Below are 19,421 nucleotides of genomic sequence, written 5' to 3' on the forward strand. Positions count from 1 at the left end.
GGTAGTCGTTGACCTCTTCTTCCTCTGCCGCACAGCTTTGACCGTCTGTAGGAGGATACAATTGGACAGACCCTCTGTATTAATGCATAACACCAGCCATTCATTTAGAGGAAATGATAAACAATCAAAAATGTTTGATATTGACCAATCCAGCGTAAACTACAGTAGAATCTGATTGGTCAAGCAGTGTTCAGTCCAACAGCACTGGGACTTTCACTAGTGATTTGAAACACTGCTTTATAAAGCTTCGAAAGCTTTGAAATCATTGTTTCAGAATGCATATCAAACTGCCAAAGTCATATGATTTAAGTTCTCTCTGGACCCATGGAATAGTTTCTATCTGGTTTTTACCTGCCCTAGGAACAGTTTTTTGCATTTTCAGATGATTAAATTGTATAATTAAAAGCCAAATTTGTAGTTATTAGTCTCTTATTGGCCTGATTAACCAAACCTTCCATAAAAAAAAAACTAAAACAAGCCCTACAATTTCATAAAATAACACATTATACATATATTTACATACATAAAATTAAAATTTTCTATATAATAGACTTTGTTTTCAATAAAACATTTTCAAGTTTTGATTAAAGGTGTTTTTAGGCAGGTTTGGGCTGAGTTTTCATTGCTTTTAAACGGTTCTTACCAGCAGGTGACTCAACCAGAGACACATTTTGCAAAGCAATTGGTACAAGCTTTTGAGTTTTGAAAAGCTTTGTTTTTCACATCGTAACTTTTGGCTCTTTGTTCCAGGGAGACCGTTAGCCAGTGCATAGTGGTGGAGATTTTTCATTGACCCTTTCTGCAGCTTATATTATTGCACCAGTAGGTGGCGACAAGGGACTTTATCGTTCACTCATTCATTAAACAATGTTTACACGACACCGTTTACAACTAAAAACGTAAAACTTTTTATGCGCTTTGGCCGTTCGTTTACTCGACAACGGCATTTTGGGTCCCTGAAAACGCTAAGTTTTGAAAACGTGCAAGTTTTTGAAAACGGTCTCTGTGTAAACAGCAAAAACGTGAATCTCTGAAGACGATGTTCAGTCTATAGTGTTTCATGGCCATCTAATGGCCTGGCAGCAAAATAAAGCGTTTTTAGTTGTTTTTGTGGATCTGTGTGAATGGGAATCATTTTGATGGTGTCGTCTCTACGCGGAAGACACAAAGGTAAATGTATCCGTTTTAAGCATATTGTTGTCGTGTAATCGTACCCCTTATTCAGGAATAAAAGTGAGCTTCTTTATGAGTGAGTCATTGAATCAATCACTTAACTGATTCGTTTAATGACACTGATTAATTTAGGAATGAAACACCTCTAGTGTTTGTTGCTCAGAGGCTAAGATCAAAATACGTTCTGTGTAAATGGCCATGTGATACTGCATAAATATAGTATTGATTGATGAAATGCGATTGCTGATTGTGGAAAACATGTTGCCAACAGTAATTTTATGGATATCCGAGTGACTTACTGCTTTCTTCCACATAATCTTTTCCCGAAATAATTTATAAAATTTCTGCTTAGTGGAATATGTATATGAATGTAGAAAAATATTATGTATAAAATGAAAGAGAGTGTAATATGTGATGCTTGAGTGGTCAGCGGAGACTGTGGCGATGTGGAGATCACTTCTGCATATATGGTCATTATCAGCGTCTAACCCAGAGCGGTGCTTTGCACTTTACTGTCTCATTACTGTCAAACGTTCCTGTTAAGATGGGCCAGGCTTTCCAGCAATTACCATGATTAAGGAGGTGGAAATAACATGTAGATTTATTGCGTTTGATTAGCGTAGGGTTTAATAAGAGCGTTTCTCAGGGTGGCCACAGCTTGCAGACATGACTGAGCATTCCGATGACATGATTATTGATCAAATAGATTAGCTGAGCTGCTAGAACTGGCTAGATTGAGAGCTATTACAGGGGTTTTCTCCATCACCATTGAATGGTTTATTAGATGCCATGAAGCTGATAGAAAAATGATATGGTGTGTTTTAGGATGGGTTTACTTATGGTATTTCTAATTAAAAGTTAGTTTTTTATAGTAATAATATGCAATACATTTTCTATTGTTAAAATGCTAAATCAAATAATTCAATAATATAAATGTATAATATTAGAAATAAATATAAAAATTCAACTACACAATCAGTTTTATAAAGGATTTTTTTATGTTTCTCCATATACTGGCTTGTTTCTGATTAATGCATTATGTGACATGTGAATTATTGTGATTATGTGCTGTGAATTACCCTGTGTGCGTGTCGTAAGCACATCTAAAGCCATGCAGTAAGCCTGTGATGCCATGCTGTACTCTTCCCTCTGGAAGTAGAAGTTGCCTCGCTCGCGTTTCTGGTTGCCGATTCGGATCCGGTCGGGGATGGGCAGTGAAAGGGGGTCTTGCTTTTCTCTGAAGTCTAGGAGTTGCAGCTGATACAGGAGAGGTGCCCAGGCTGGTATATCAGGCTCCCTGCCAATAAAACACAAACACAGCGATGAAGCTCCATTCATTCACAAGATCTCAGTCCACTGAAAGAACTCATTTTCTCTCTCTAGTTGTTGAAAGATTAGCCTGTTGTGTCTCCCTGATTCCTGGCTTTGTTTATTCTGTACTGTAGATAATTCAATTACTGTTAGACTGTTATAAAGATGTTGGCAGTTAGTGGAAGCTATTTTTATGATCTCTCTTTATTTTAAATATATCTTCTTTTGAGTAAGTCTGTTATTTTTGTGCTGTGGTATTGTGGTTGTTTTTGTTTGAGAGAAGGGGAAAGAGAGAGGAATGGTAGAGCTGCTGTTGTGAACACTGGCTGCCTGCTGCCTTTTGAGAGGCAAAGGGCTTGTATCCAGTGTGTGTGTGTGTGTGTGTGTGTGTGTGTGCTCTGTCCTCACTTTGCCCAGATCTGAACTCTAGTACTGGCAGAGAGGCCTCTTTAGAAGACCATATGCTCTGGCGGATTGAGGCTTGTGTCAAAAAAACAACAAAAACTATTATTTCAGTATTCTTCAGCAAGGTATAAATATTGCTTGCTTTTCTGGTGGACTACAAACTTCACTGTGATATTCTTTGAGCATTGTTTTGAATTAACACTGTATAAAGTAATATCACACACACACACACACACACACTGGGCCACAAAACCCCACTATTCCTCAACTGGAAAGACACATACACCCAAGTTAAACTATGTTTTACTGAGTTTGGCTTTTTATGTTTTGTTCTTTGGGATTCCAGTTAATTATGCAGGGAAGAAAAAAACCCTGTAATTAAAAAAAAAACTTATATTTTCCTTTCATATTTGAATAAGTTTCTTTGACTTCATCAAAATATTCAACACTCTAACATTACACCTTGTAACATTTTGCCTGACTAATTATATGTCTTTGAATGAGACCGTGTTAATGAGGCATATATATATATATATATATATATATTTGTGTGTGTGTGTGTGTGTGTGTGTGTGTGTGTGTGTGTGTGTGTGTGTGTGTGTGTGTGTGTGATGGACAAAGTTATCAGTTATTTGTCATTGGAATTCATAGTACATCCATGATTATGTGGTTGTACTATGAATTCAAAAGAAAATACCGGATAACACAGTCCATCACAAATAGCAAGCATCCCTCTTTCTCTCTGATTGCTCGATGGATCACTTGTATCACACTTTTTATCCAATCAATACATCTGTCAATATTGGCAGTGGTTTCAAAATTGCCTCTTGCGAGACCTGTTTCATGTTTGATTACCTACAGAACTAATTTCCCATCCACACATGGCAATAATATGTAATCGATTTTACCTTATACTTTTCTCTGCCTATACCCAGCATTTGCTGCAAAGACTATAAGATCATGAACTTGTTCGAACTGACAGAGAAGTTTTAGGAGCTGAACAGGAAGATCCCAGGGGTCCATGGGATAAACCACCTTTCCCACACAACCTAATCTGACTTTATTATTCTCGGTACTTGGTCACATGACTGCACATAAATCAATAGACAGACAAATAAAAGGCCTGAAACTGAATCAATTTCACTGTGCACATTTATTAAGTGTGTTCTCGGGAAGATAAAAGAGCATCAAGCCTGGTGTGAAAGAGTCAGCTAACCTGTCACAGTTTGACGTTCTTCAGCAAAAACATATATGTTTGTACAGCTGGAGTTTTTCTGTACAGTTCATGGTTTTCAGTAAATTGGAGTGTTAATATCAGTCAGCTGGCGAGTTGACAAATCCAAAGCCTCTTGAAACTAGATGACATGTAACTAGGTTTGTGCTGCTGCTTTGTGCAACTTAATGAGATGCACAACACACACAATTGAGCTATTATCAGAATCAGAGTGAATGATAACTCTGTATAATATTGACTGTATAAACACCGAAGACTGGAATAACGATGCTGAAAATACAGCTTTGCCATCAGATTTTTTTTTCTCTTTTGTATACAGCCTTGGTGAGCATAAAATACTTTTCAAAAACAAAAAAAAAAAAACATGTGACTGACCATTAAAATTATTATTAAACAACAATTTAATTGAATATTATTGGTTCTTATTATTTTAGTTATCAGTTATGTATAAATTACATTTAATGTTGTTTAGTTCCCCATGTTTTGTTTTGTATGATAGTGCTCTACATTAGTCATAGTTCATAGAAAGGTCAGTTTTGGGAAACTTTAATTCATCATATGGTCTTCTGTTTTCCACCCGTTTCATTATGTTAGATATCAGTCTAATTGAAAGTACAAAGCAGATGTGTGTAGTTAACGTATGTTAGTTTATGAAATATTCAGTTATAAACTACACCAAAATAGCTCCCATAATGTCAAACTGTTATAACCAGAATCTAGCAAAGCATGTTAATGTTAATTTTACAGGATGTTATAGCGCAGGAGCAGCTTTGTGTGTGTGTGCTTGCCAAGATGCAGTTCAGGGTCCATTTAATCAGTTAACCACTTTGGATAGTATTTGATTAGAAGGAGAGACAGAAGTTAAAAAAAAAAAGTTAGGTAAATATTTGATCAATTTTCCATGATCCTTGGCATCTGTTGACAGCCATTGTTTTGGAAAACTCTTCATATATGACCTTAAGAGACACAGAATAGTCTGTTTGTGCATACTGAGATTCACCGATTGCAAAAGAGGAAGTGTATACCATATAAATCCTTATCAGTTTGTCTATATTAAAACCACTGAAGTCCAACTTTTAATGATAGCAGCTTTTCATCTGTGTCAGTCACATTATTTGTATGTGATATTAGAGCAGATCATAACAATAACACTTCTAAGGTTCGGCTCACTTCCTTCCCTTGCACAGTGAAATAAGATCCAGTCACTGAACTTACATTGTCATTGGCGTGCGAATCAGGGTGTAAGGTGATAGCTCTGTTATGTCACCTCATGCATATTGCAGCTTCATAGTGTACTGACACATTTACTGTATGTGTGTATCAATTAAATGGATAGGAAATGTAATAATTATGAGTCATTTTGATAACTTAATGTACATTTTTTTTATATACTTTGGTGGTCTACTAACTACTAATAGTTGTTTTCCTGATCGATATAGGGTTTGAATTTTTTTTCACTATTTCAATTTTTATTCGATTCTACTTTCAATTCCAACTTAGATATCATTCACATTTATTCTTGTTGCAAAATATTTCATTATAGCTGAATACCATGAACAAACATTAACAGGCTAAAGAACACTTACACGAGGAACTTTTGCCTATATGGTTTAAAGATACCATAGCAAAAACAACTTTACCAATATACATTTTATGCATAATTAAAGACAAATGCTCAGTAATTAAAACAGAACAAATAAACAAATTGGCAAACATGCATATACTACTAATATACGATTGAAATAAACAGCTGAATCAAATATAAAATAACATCGCACTTTATAAATAAGATATACATTAACAATATAGTTAGTTACAAAAGTTATTCAGTCAAGAACAACGAGTTAATTTTCTCTGTCTTTTGTTGATTTATTGACGTTATTATAGAGACGGCAGCAGCAATATTAGGCTACTGTCACTTTAAGAGCTGTACGGATCCAATATACTGATGTGTTTTCATTTTTCAACTGTTTATGTTCGCTTAAAGGGATACTCCACTTTTTTGGAAATAGACTCATTTTACCACTCCCCCAGAGGTAAATAGTTGAGTTTTACCGTTTTCAAATCCATTCAGCCGATTTTTTTTTTTTTTTTTTTTTTTAATATTTTGAAGAATATCAGTAACCAGACAGTTTCTGGTCTCATTGACTTCCATAGTAGGAAAAAAAATATATACTATGGAAGTCAATGAGACGAACTGTCTGGTTACTGATATTTTTCTAAATATCAGAAAATCGGCTGAATACGTTCAAAAACGGTAAAACTCAACCGTTTAACTCTGGGTGAGTGGTAAAATGAGCCTATTTTCTAAAAAAAGTGGAGTATCCCTTTAAGACATAATCGACTGTGTTTACGGAGATATTTTGAATTTGTTTTGTGTGTATTTGACCGTTCAAGTGCAAAAAGATTCAGTATTCGGATGAGAGTCGACTTTCTGCGCACACGTTTTGGATGTGTAAAAACAAGGTCTTCTTGTGCTTGAATGGTTTGAAGTCATATTAAAATGCACACAAAGGAATCGATAAGAGGAATCGAAAAGTATCCATTCCTGACCTGAAGTATTCTATTCCAGAATTGGAATCGATTGAAACACAACCTTACAGTAATAACTTCCTCTTTTTAAAAAACAAACTTTCCCCCCACTGATTTCACTTAGCCACACAGGTTTGGGGGCAGCATTTGGTCACGCTTTATAACACCAATTATTTCACAGAAGTACATCACATTATAGAAACAAATGCTTTGGAAATCATAATCGCACTTTTGTTTGCTAAAATAGGTATGGTATAGCTAATAAATGCCATATGTTGCCCAGACTGCGTTCATTTGTTTTAACCCCGCAGATTTGATCATTTCTTTTGTAGTGCTCTTGCAGGATTTTGTTTTCTCCCAATGAATTTAAAACAAAGTTCATCTAAGGTACTGTTTTTGAGTAATTGATCTTTTGGCTTACAACACTTCAGGCTACGATGCACTTTTATTTCAAACGCTCTTTGTACAGTAGCTAATCCGGGGGGAACAATGCTTACATTCACATGATTGAGAGTTTTCCACAACACAAGCAAAACGGCCTAATATGACCATACACACCAAACATATGCCACTGTAAATATACTTTTCTGTAAGTTAACAGGTAAATGGCCGTGAACTAGAACGGTGCAGTGAAGATCATAACATGCTAGCTAAATTTAGCTAAAGTATTCACCTCCCCTAATTTCTCAAGAGGTCAAAGTATATTCATTATGTAACATGGCACCACACTGATTTATCTTACAGGTTATCAACACCAATGAAATGCCCAATCATAACCAACCACTTTCCTCCTTGACCCACTCTGCAGAAAGAAACGTATTTGTTCCTCTGACCTTGATCCTTTTTAGCTAAGGCTATCTTTTATGTTTAAACTCTTATCATTGCAGTAAGAAAAACAAGCCATGCAATGAAAAGTGAAGCCTGGTCTTTGACACTGAGACATTTTTTTCTTTACTTTTTCATTGACTGTTTCTGTGTGGAAGTGAGTGTGTATGTTCTTTTTGTGTTTTGATCAAAGGAGGATCTGGTAACTGGAAAGAGTCCATCTCCTGTAACCACGACCCTTGCTGTGGCATGACTCGCTTCTGCCTATACTGGAGACATTACAAAACAACACATGATTTTTTTATACACTAATGAGGGCCATGTTATAGCACATAAAAAATGAAAGTAAAATTATTCAATATTTCATTTTTATAATAACAAATAAATAATATTAAAGGGGCTATAAATGTAATAACTGTATGTTTTATTTGCTTTTTTAATGCCAATTTGTGAACAGCTTGTAAAGAAACTTAATCGAGATCTTTCCCGACTTAGGTTGTCTATGAAAGTGAGTTTAGGATTTTTATGTGAAGGTAAAATTAAAATAGACGTAAAGGTTACACGTGCTCAAATCAGATGCTATTTTAACTGCTCTTCCCTTTCGATACAGTTCACTCGTGCTGCGTCGCTATCTTAACCTTGACACCCTTGAACCCTTATTCATGCACCCTGGACCCCAGAATAATTGTCGTTCTACTGATCTAAGCATGGTGTGTTTTGGACTGGGTCTAGCGATGCAGTACGAGTGAACCGTGTCTAAAAGGAACATGCTTGGTTACCAGTGTTGTGCAAGTTACTTCCAAACTGTAATAGATTAGGTATTACTTGTTACTGTTATTTAAAAGTAATTCATTACCTTACAATATTACTGTCCCAGAATTGTAATGCGTTACATTACTCATGTATTACTTTTGAGTTACTTTCACCAAAATAACTAAGTAGAACTTAACTTTTGGGCTGTAACGATATGCAATATGAAACCGAAATCGCGATTCGCCACACGACTCGATCAACGAACCTACAGAATCGCGACACACCTCTTCCAACTCCAGCGTTATTCTCCTTACCGTCCAGATCCAATGCTGCCTTATCTTTAAACTAGGCTATTAGTATTATTTAAAGTTAACATTATAAAATACGTAGACCTACACCACAAAACTAGTTGAGGATAAATTATTTAAAATTGGGGAAGTCCAGCATTATGGACATGATGACATTTGCAGTCAAAACTTGAAATACAAATTCTCAGAAAATACATGTATTGAAACGTATATAGGCTACTTCCTTAAAGGACTCCAGACATTAGACAAATATCAGTCTATGTTTTTTTTAATATTAGGGAAAAGACACACATTCATGCGTGACAAAAAAATAGGAGGTAAAATATATTTTTTGTAATTCTGTTAATTACACTGCGCAAATCGGATGAGGAAGGGTTGGCTCTCCAGTCTCCATAGAACTTAAAATATTCATTTTATTTTAGTTTTCGTGTTCGCATTTATGAGGAAAAAACAATGTTACAGGCGTGACCGCTCTGAACTGGCACTAAAAGACTGCTTTAAAACTTTCACATAGTCTGTTGCCTTTAAGAAGTAAAAGCAGACAATACACTGTAATACAACTGTAATACAAGCCTCACTGAACATGTAACGAGTAAAATATTACTGAAAATTGATTAGTAATGCCTTACACTACTGCGTTACAGCAAAAAGTAATATGTTACTGTAATGTATTACTTTTGTAATGCGTTACTCCCAACACTGTTGGTTACTAACGTGATCGAGTACTAACTGGAATGAGTACTGCGTCACCGGCTGTGCTTTCACACTGCACGACTGCATTCGTCGCTTTAGTCGAATTTACCTGATTCCCTATGGCAGAATGCCCGCTTATGTAGTGGGATAGCCCCGCCCATTTTGGCAGGCTTTGTCACCATAGGTTCGTGCAGCTCCGCTTCTCAGCCATTGGTAATTGGTAACACTTTAAAATGCAATCACACTTTTTTGCAATTGACAATTAGACCCACCACCGGACAACCCATCCCCCAACTCCCTCCCAACCCTACTTGATTTTATTTCTGCTGTGACTTGCCCAGCTTGTCAAACACACAACCCTAGGCCATTGGTTCCCAACAGGAAGGGGGGTCGCGGCCCACAAGGGGGCCTCAGCGAGCTCTGTGAGGGTCGCGTCTTATTTTGAAAAGTTTTGAGCAATGAGCATTAAATAAAAGTCCTTAACTTTTTCCTTTTAAAAATGTATATAATGAGCGAGTTCATCATCCATCTATCCGTGTTTTTGTCTTATCCTGAACCACTATGGTACACCTATAAGAAGTGTTTACATTGGGACTATTTTACTCTGGTTCGGATCGCTGCCGCTGCGTGTAGCCCAGTACCTGCGTGACTCGTCAGACGTACACAGAGAGAAGTAGTTCCGGCTACAATGTTCTTCCGAAAGACGCATACTCTGGTAAGTTTATCGTTCGCTAAAGCGCCAAAAACGTTAAAAAATAAAATAAAATAAAGCATCACATTGATAAAGCCTCACAAATAACTTGCAAGTACTGAGGCCCCACCGCAGTCATTTAGTTATAGCATATATTCTTTCATGTTTTTAGCCTAGATTTTGCATTTCAAATAAGGCAAATATGTTTCTCCTAGGCTTACGTTTGTTGTTTTTGTTATTGTATTTTCAATGTTATAGGCTATTATTTGTGCATAAACATATCTGGTTATAGTAAACATACCGTTTGTTTGAAAACAACATATTTTGTCATCCTTGCTGCAAGCGTACAAGAACGATAATATCATTAAATGTGAAGGGGGGGCCTAAAATATATATATATTTTTTTTACAGTCTCAGACCAAAAAAGGTTGGGAACCACTGCATGCTGGTCTGCAGACAGATTGTGTTATACTGACTGAATCATTAACTAGTTTACAAAGTAGTGCTATTGAGTTGAGAAGAGCCTATTAAAATGGAGGAATTCACCTAGAATTAACCTCCATGTATTCAAAAAAAAAAAAAAAAAATACAATTCCCCGGATAAGGGAACAAACTGCATCGCCTCGTGTTTGCGTCTAAGAAGAGATTACCATGTGACGTGACATGTAATCTTCGGCCAAAGTGCTCCCCTGGCACATTTGAAAGCATGTCTCACATGCAGATGTAAGAAGCCTTTAATGCCGCAACTAATAAGCCTTGCATTTTGCAAACAAATCATCCCTATCAGACAAATAGCAGGAATTGGGCTTCCTCCGGGTTGAGCAAAATGACTTTGGGGACACTGGATGATTTCACTTTGATCATGAGTGTGAATCAACAGTCAGGTATTGTGATAATGCTAATTGGTTTCACAGTCGAGGCTTTTAATGGGGTCTGTGATCAGTTTGAAATGAAACTCCACCTGTGAGTCATGATTTGCCAGACCATTTTCTTTGTGATGGCTTGAGTCATTTTTCAATTAAACAAGGTTGCTGCTTCCACCTGCTTGCTCTCTCTTTTTTTAAAGGTAGCTATCACATTACACGTTTAGAGACAAATTAGAGATAAATATATGAATTTGTGCATGCAAATTACTTTTAATATCGAACACAGTTGTCAAATTCACTGGAAAACACTATCATTTCAAGAGGATAGTATATTCAGAAAGCCACAAAAGACCTCAAGAAAGATCTCAAGACGAAGTATTTAAGTATTCTGCTTTTGAAACTCAACAGGTCAAAATGCTTCAGAAGTGTGATTTTGTAACTGCACATCATAGATTTGTCCTCAATTCATAAATCCGCAAAAAGCTCCAGGCTGATAAATGAGATATTGCATAATTCCCATGGTCCGTTGCACATATCTGTTTTCCAACCAGCATTAATGGGAAATGTGAGTATTTGATGAAGCCCTGAGGACTTGAAACTGGAGAAATGTAGGTGGCAGGAAAGGGAGGTAGTTTTAACGGCCCAGTGTATAAACCCTCGGGGCTGATTGGCCCTCAGGGGCTGATTTGAGCACAGAGGAGCCTAAAATGAGAAAGAGGTCCTGGACCTCTCCAATAAAAGTGTAGCATGTCCTCTGAAACTCACAATGCTCTGTACTTTTAGCAAAGTGTGCATGGGACCCAGAAACAAGTCCTGGTTGTTCAGGTAGTTTCAAAAGATCTAAATATTTGTTACAAACAAAAATATATTGTTTATAATTAGACTTTAAGGATTTTGCATGAAATCCAAGATGATTAAAGCTGAAGTGTTCGTAATCATTTGCATTGAGACTGCATAAATAACGTTCATTCATTGGCGTTAATTTAAAATGGCTTGAAACTGAAATTTCTAGTTCCCAGTGTGCTTTCAATGTGACTGGATAGGAAGAGCAAATGTTGAAATCTCATATTTTATGTGTTTTAGTGCAAGATGAGAAAAATGGAGACTTGTTTGATGCTTTGTTATGTTGGGATTTATAGTTTTTGTTTTGTTGTAGTTTAAAAGGGATAGTTCACCGTAAAATCAAAATGCTGTCATTAACTTCTCACCCTCATGTCGTTTAAGGTCTATCATTCATATTTGGAACACAAATGAAGATCTTTTTAATGAAATCTGAGAACTTTCTGTTGCTCAACTACTTTAAAGTGGTTTGGTGCTCTTGTGAGCGTGTTTTGGAGATTAATATTTTGTAATCAACATGAGATTTAGTATTTTTGGGTGAACTATCCCTTTAAGGGATGTTGGTAAAAAGTGTCTTTCTATTTATCCTTGAACTTCCTGCCAACTCCAGACGTTACATTCAGCAGACTAATGTGCACTATTGTACTACACACTACTGTTTTTGAAAGAAATACCTTTTTTAGCATGGATGAATTATTTGGTCAAAGACTTAAAGGAGTAGTTCACAAAAAAAAAAAAAAACTAAAAAAAAAACTTTAGCTGATAATTTACTCACATCCATGTCATCCAAGATGTCCAGGTCTTTCTTTCTTAATTCGAAAAGAAAGTAAGGTTTTTGATGAAAACATTCCAGGATTTTATCCATATAATGGACTTCAATGGGAACCAAACGGTTCAAGGTCCAAATGAGACCAAATAAGAGTTTCATTGCAGCTTCAAAGGGCTTTAAACGACACCAGACGATGAATAAGGGTCTTATCTAGCGAAACGATCGGTCATTTCAAAAATAAATAAAAAAGTTTAAGTTTTAGAAGCACAAATGCTCGCCTTGCTCTGTTCTGTGATGAGCGTTCGTGATTCTCCTGTTTAAACTCGTTCATCAAAATGAACAAATCTTTTTTCGAGTCGTGACTTGAAGGGTCCTAGATAAGACCCTTATTCATCGTCTGCTGTCATTTAAAGCCCTTTGAAGCTGCACAGAAACTCTCATTTGGACCTTGATCAATTTGGTTCCCATTGAAGTCCATTATATGGAGAAAATCCTTCATTTCTTTTCGACTGAAAAAAGAAAGACGTGGACATCTTGGATAACATGGGGGTGAGTAAATTGTCAGCAAAAGTTTTTTTAAAAGTGAACTACTCCTTTAATAATGTCAAAGATGTTTTATTTCAAATAAATAGCCTACTGTTCTTTTGACCTTTCCATTTATCGAAGATCGTTTCCACTCAAAATCAAGCAGTACAACTGTTTTCAACATTGCAAATAATAAGAAATATTTCTTGAGCCCCAAATCGGCATAATTGAATGATTTCTGTCGGGATCATGCGACAATGAAGACTGGAGCAATGGCTGCGTGAATAAATTACTCTTAAAAAGTAAAATAAACACTTATTTTAAATTTAATAATATTTTACAATGTAATATTAATTTCAGTAGAATTAATAAGAAAGATCAATACTCAGTACGTTTGCATGAATGAGACTTATGGACTACGTTATGCCCTTTTAGGAGCCTGGCAGTCCCTGGTCCCCATCCACTTTCAATGGAAAAGAGCAGCGTGAACAGTCTACAAAGCATCTCCTTTTCTCTTTTGCTGCAGACAGAAAGTCACACAGGTTTGGAGAGACATGGGTGAGTAAAATATGACACTGAGCCTTTAAGTTCAGCCAAAGAATAATTGTTTTTCACAAGTGAGTGAAAATGACTGTTTTGGGTTATGCCGGGAGCCACGACGTATCACCGCTCGTCAGGAGGACGAGACTCGTTCCTGCTCGGATTCCAGTCAAGGCATTTACTGGACCTTATTTTGGATGTGTCTAGGCCAGTCTGGGTAAAAACAGCCATTGTGGTTTTGTGATGGCAGCACATCAGATGGCGTGGAGTTTTCAGAGAAGGGTTTGGTTAGACACTCTGATAGTTACTCAAACAAGGAGGGGTCAGAGCTTTGGCAGTTGCTATAGAGACGAGACAGAGAGCAGCGTGGGAGACTGTATACTCTGGGAGAACAGATGAGCGTTTCAGGTGACGCTCGCTAACATCAGGAGGGCTATTAAAGGCCGCAGGATTCAGGTCAAATTCGTACGTTTGTGTGCAACATATATAGACAATCTCTTATCGAAAATATTTGTTATGCTAATGTAGAAATAATGTAGACATAAAATTCCGGTCAAAATAATTGATATTACAAAAATAGAACAATGCAAATTTACTCATTTTTATAAAATTACACTGTCCATCAGAAACACCCACAGGTGAAGTGACCGCAAGGCTTGCCTCCCCTGAGCCCATTGACTTTTAACAGACCCCCTAAAGCGTGCGATGAGTTTAAAGGGGGGTAATTGAGAGTGAATGGGGGGAAGTCACGTGAGAGTAGGTAATGTTTCCATCGCGCTATGATTGGACAGGATTGGTTCGTGTGATGAATCCCGCCTCTTGTTTTCATGCGTGTTCTCGAATTGGCCTGAATGACAATGATGGCGTTAATGGGAAGACTAATTAAAAAGTAAGTAAACAAATCAGCCAGTTAGATGTGTCAACATCAAACTGATAATAACCTGAAAACATGATGACTGTGAGTGTTTTTTGTGAGCAATCAGCTTGAGGAAATTAAAGGTACATCTCCGTGTCTGTGACCAGTGTGTACAAGATTGATGACTGATGAAAATAAGTTGACTATTAAAAAGAAAAGCTGAACATACAGTAGGTTCACAAATAATATATATTGTTTAAATTGTTACTCTCTTTAGTTATTTTTTTGGAATACATGCTCAAATGCGTGAAAACACTAACTTGATGAAATTTATTCTTGGTTTTAATAAATAGAAGATTACATTGTGTAAATATACAAAATAAAATAGTATTTGGTATCTCTTTTTATGTAATGTTTTATTTAACTAGGAAAATCTCTCTCCATATACGTATATATATATATATATATATTATTCTGATAATTTACTCACCCCCATGTCATCCAAGATCCATGTCCACGTTTCTTTCTTTAGTCGAAAAGAAATTAAGGTTTTTGATGAAAACATTCCAGAATTTTCTCCATATATGGACTTCATTGGGAACCAAACGAATAGAGCAAGGCGAGCAATTGTGATTTTAAAACTTTTTTTATTTATTTTTTAAATGGTGATCGTTTCGCTAGATGAGACCCTTATTCATCGTCTAGTGTCGTTTAAAGCCCTTTGAAACTGCACTAAAATGGTCATTTGGATTTTGAACCGTTTGGTTCCCATTGAAGTCCATTACATGGAAAAAATCCTGGAATGTTTTCATCAAAAACCTTAATTTCTTTTCGACTGAAGAAAGAAAGACATGGATATTTTGGATGACATGGGAGTGAGTTTTTTTTTTAAAGGGAACCACTCCTTTAATTAAAAGGAACTATCAGGCCCCAGGGGTGAGTTGCATAAACTGCTAAGACTAGTCTTACAAGTTAGTTGTCCAAAGTTTTTCTTCAAGACTGTTCATAACTTTTTAAAGTTATAATTAAAATCGTACATTGGTCTAATTTGATACTAAATAGCATGACTGATTACCCATAACTAACTAGTTCTTAAGACACAGTCTTAACATAATAGCTACTGTATGTTTGTGCATCTGGCCCCAGATGCCACAGTTATTTCTTAGACTTTTATATAATTGATGCCAAAAATAGTTGTGCGCTCACTCGGGGTACAAATCAATGTTTTAGCTTCATCTCTTTGGGACAAATCCGATGCGTTTGCCGGTTGGGGCAGCAAATGCTGTCTGACTCATTGTGCAATCTGTCAGCCAGTCACCTTGTCAGTCTAAATGAGCCGAGTAACAACTAACAGAGGAAGGAGGTGGAGGAAGAAAAGAAAAAAAGATAAACAGTCGGGCCTCTGACGTCAGATGCTTTTTTTTTTCATACGAGTCTGTAAATAATGGAAATGACCTGCAAGTGTCTCTGAGTGGTTTCCATGGCAATAACCTATCGCTGTACATGCTGGCAATAAAAATGCTATGTAGCCTACAACATATGTTTGCTAGTACCAAGAGGGAGGACACAGGGTTTTCTTTGTGGAGCTTTGTGAATCAAATGTCACTGTTTTTTTCTTCTTCTACCGTCGAGAGTTGGTGCACAGTCCAGACATGGACTTGATTCCTCAATTTAGTGGCATGTGCGTGTGTCACTGATGTTTTTCTCATTTTACTGTTCTTCTATTATACATCGACAACAAAAGACACAGCCTATTATATAAGAATGGATCATACATTCTTTACACCACAACCATCTGAACAGGAAATTTGCTGGCCAAATGCTTACAGTATTGTTTTGTATTTATTTGCCCCTCCTGCACTGAAAAAAACAATACTGTAAGTAAAGTTTTGTTCTTTGTCAAGTTTTTGCATGCATGTTTTTAAGTAAATTTCAGTCATTTTAACTTGGCTATAGTAAAAGGTTGAGTAATATCAATTTAGTTGAAGTTTACTTTTACTTACATTATAATATTGAATTTAACCACACTTTAAAAGTATATGCTTTACTTAGAAACATCTAAATAATTAATTCAACACATTTTGTGTTAGACACCACATCAGAAGATATGCCTCTTGTGAGTCATTTTGAGAAGAAAATGAACTCCAAATGTCACAAAATGGCAAGTTACTAATCCTAACAACAAAAGCAATGATAAAACGGTATAAATACAGCTTGAAAACAGCGAAAAATCAACCAGGGGTGCGTTTCCCGAAAGCATCGTTAGCCAACTATGGTCGCAATTTCCATTGAACTCTATTGGAAAACGACGGAACTTGCGACCATAGTTGGCTAACGATGCTTTCGGGAAATGCACCCCAGATTAATTATTCAAGGCCCAGTGCATGATGGGAACACCAGTATCAGAAAAGTCGAGCAATTTAACGTCGATATTACGTTAGCTTAAATTGAGGATTTTTTCATTCTTGTCTGAACCAACTTTTTCATGTAAATTACATACATACACATTTTTCTGTAGTATATTTACTCCAGCACAAAATCCGTTTTATCAGTGTGTCCGGGCAGTGGGGATGTAAACAGCAGGGATCAAGGCAGCAAAGTGCGCAGTGCCGGAGGGAGAGCTCTTCTGAAGTGCTCATAATGTGGAGCAGGCTTCTTCAGCCCTTTAAAACACAACTCAATCTCAGCCCTGCGGCCACCGGCGCCAGCTCCACTGCCTGTTTTATAGGCCTTTACTGCTGTATTTGTACGTGCATGTGTGTATGCTGCCTCTCATAAAGGCTTCTTTGAGGGCTGATTACATAGTAATCATAGATGAGGGACATGGATGTATGATGGAGGCTTTAAATATATAGCTGTCAGATTTCATGGTGAAGTGTGACCAAATGGAGTTTAAACCACAACAGATGAACAACATCAAAATAGCCTTAAACTGGTCTCTTGTACATTGACTGCATTTTCACTGCTGCGCTTCTTCTTTTACACTGAAATATTTTATACAGAGAGACAAGTTTAAGTAAGCTACTGTAAGGTTGAAAGTGTAAACACTGTGGCTCTGTGGTGCTATCAAAACATTGCTCTGTTTGTTTGACCAGCCTGGCTCGGCAACAGCTCAACCAATGAGGTGCGTTTGGGCGGAGCTGTCTGTATAACTGACCAATGAATGGGGGAGGGTTCAGAGAAACCTGTTTGAAAACAATCTGATTCTTTGCAGTGTTATTTTAGTTGTTGTTTTTTTTTTGTTGTATTTATTAATTGGATTTTTGTTGTTTTAGTTGTAGTTTATTTGTCACTTTAATTCGTCTTTTATATTTCTTTTTTTTTTACTTTTTGTTTTAGTAGTTAGTTTCGGTTAGCTGCCAAGGCTTTATTTCTAATTTTCATTTAAGTTTTACAGCTTTATTTTAGTCAACAGTTTTTTTTTTTAATTGTTTCAGTTTAAGTTTAAATAACAACACTGATTCTGCGTCTGAATATGCTTACTTCCTAAAACAAAATGGTATGTAAAAAACTGTGCTAAATGAGTATGCCCAATATTCAAAAACTACAAATAAATAAATACTCACATGAACCATATTTCCGTTAAGATTATAAAGTGTGTATCCAAGGGACACCCTTACTATCCCATGAGGCAATCAGAGAGAAGTTTTCGTATACATAAATGGCATAAGAACAGTTGTCTTATGATATTGTAGGTCAAAGGTCACCTTTTTCGCCTTTGTCACCATTGGCTCTTGGCTTGCTTAGTTTGGGACATTTAATTTAATTTTCAACAATATTATTGATCTGCCTGCATTGACTGAACAGAACTGAACTGAGCTGGACGATGACGTCACGGTTTTCTCCAGAGAGGCTATATATATCGAAACGTTTTTACAACAAAAATGCAACATCACTGAGCTTACTTAAGCTGGACTGTGACACTATTTTCTTTTGGAAACACATTATTTTCAATCTGTATTGTAAAAAGCGCTAGGCTACATAAATAAAGGTGATTTAACTTGACATTTCTGTTAAGATTATGAAGTGTGCTTCCAAGGGACACCCTTATTATCCCATGAGGCAATTGGAGAGAAGTTTCATATACATAAATGGCATAGGAACAGTTGTCTTACTATATTATAGGTCAAAGGTCGCCTTTTTTGCCTTTGTCACCATTGGCTCACCATTGTAACCATTGGCTCTAGGCTTGCTTAGTTAGGGACATTTAATTTAATTTCAACAATATTATTGATCTGCCTGTATTGACTGAACAAAACTGAACTGAACTGGACGATGACATCACGGGTTTTCTCCAAAGAGGCTATATACTGTATATCGATGAACTAAATTAAAAACTTTTTTACAACAAAAATGAAACACGCATCACTGAGCTTACTTAAAGGAGTAGTTCACGTTTCAAAAAACTTTTGCTGATAATTTACTCACCCCCATGTCATCCAAGATGTCCACGTCTTTCTTTCTTCAGTCGAAAAGAAATTAAGGTTTTTGATGAAAACATTCCAGGATTTTCTCCATTAATGGACTTCAATGGGAACCAAACGGTTCAAAGTCCAAATGAAAGTTTCAGTGCAGCTTCAAAGGGCTTTAAACGACACCAGATGATGAATAAGGGTCTTATCAAGCGAAACGATCGGTCATTTAAAAAATAAATAAAAAAATGTAAGTTTTAAAATCACAATTGCTCGCGTTGCTCTGTTCTGTGATGCGCGTTCATGATCAAACTCGTTCATCAAAATGAACAAATCTTTTTTCGAGTCATGACTCCTAGATAAGACCCTTATTCATCGTCTGGTGTCGTTTAAAGCCCTTTGAAGCTGCACTGAAACTCTCATTTGGACCATGAACCGTTTGGTTCCCAATGAAGTCCATAATATGGAAAAAATCCTGGAATGTTATTATCAGAAACCTTAATTTCTTTTCGACTGAAGAAAGAAAGACATGGACATCTTGGATGACATGGGGGTGAGTAAATTATCAGAAAAAGTTTTTTAAAAAGTGAACTACTCCTTTAAGCTGGACTGTGACACTATTTTCTTTTGGAAACATATTATTTTCAATCTGTATTGTAAAAAGCGCTACATAAATAAAGGTGATTTA

Source organism: Pimephales promelas, chromosome 10 (genome assembly GCF_988280905.1).
Source record: "Pimephales promelas chromosome 10, fPimPro1.hap1.1, whole genome shotgun sequence".
NCBI classification, from domain to species: domain Eukaryota; kingdom Metazoa; phylum Chordata; class Actinopteri; order Cypriniformes; family Leuciscidae; genus Pimephales; species Pimephales promelas.